The sequence below is a fragment of the Arachis ipaensis genome, chromosome B10, assembly GCF_059453495.1.
Source record: "Arachis ipaensis isolate K30076 ecotype BB chromosome B10, ASM5945349v1, whole genome shotgun sequence".
Classification (NCBI taxonomy): Eukaryota; Viridiplantae; Streptophyta; class Magnoliopsida; order Fabales; family Fabaceae; genus Arachis; species Arachis ipaensis.
Window position 1 is genome coordinate 50,108,768 of NC_142435.1, and position 960 is coordinate 50,109,727.

The 960-nt window shown below is 40.7% G+C and overlaps 1 non-coding gene across 1 annotated transcript; it reads left to right on the forward strand.

Annotated features, from left to right (window-relative positions):
• The first annotated feature begins 638 nt into the window (after nucleotides 1-638).
• Nucleotides 639-746, forward strand: LOC148579994 (small nucleolar RNA R71). The gene has a single exon (XR_015895683.1). It is a non-coding gene; the product is annotated as a small nucleolar RNA R71 (small nucleolar RNA).
• The last annotated feature ends 214 nt before the right edge of the window (nucleotides 747-960 follow it).

Here is a 960-nt window from a genome sequence, read left to right on the forward strand (position 1 = left end):
CTAATGGAAGACCTTGTTTCATTCATGAAACTCATAGTGGCCTTAGATAGATCAGAGGCTAAATTTGCTAAGCTAGATGGATGCTGCTCGGAATTCTCTGTCTGTTGCTGAGTGGATGATGGAAAAGGCTTGCTATTGCTAAACCTGTTTCTTCCACCATTATTAAAGCCTTGTTGAGGCTTTTGATCCTTCCATGAGAGATTTGGGTGATTTCTCCATGATGGATTGTAGGTGTTTCCATATGGTTCACCCATGTATTTTAACTCTGCTATTGCAGGGTTCTCAGGATCATAAGCTTCTTCCTCAGAAGATGCCTCTTGAGTACTGTTGGATGCAGCTTGCATTCCATTTAGACTCTGAGAAATCATATTGACTTACTGAGTCAATATTTTATTCTGAGCCAATATGGCATTCAGAGTATCAATTTCAAGAACTCCCTTCTTCATAGGCGTCCCATTACTCACAGGATTCCTCTCAGAAGTGTACATAAACTGGTTATTAGCAACCATGTCCATGAGTTCTTGAGCTTCTGCAGGCGTTTTCTTTAGGTGAATGGATCTACCTACAGAAGTATCCAATGACATCTTTGATAGCTCAGATAAACCATCATAGAATATATCCAGGATGGTCTATTTTGAAAGCATGTCAGAAGGACACTTTTTGGTCAGCTGCTTGTATCTTTCCCAAGCTTCATAGAGGGATTCACCTTCTTTCTGTCTAAAGGTTTGAACATCAGCTCTAAGCTTGCTCAGCTTTTGAGGAGGAAAGAACTTGGCTAAGAAAGCCGTGACCAGCTTATCCCAAGAGTTCATGCTATCTTTGGGTTGAGAGTCCAACCATATTCTAGCTCTGTCTCTTACAGCAAAAGGGAAAAGCATGAGCCTGTAGACTTCAGGATCTACTCCATTAGTCTTAACAGTATCACAGATCTGCAAGAATTCAGTTAAGAACTGAAAAGGA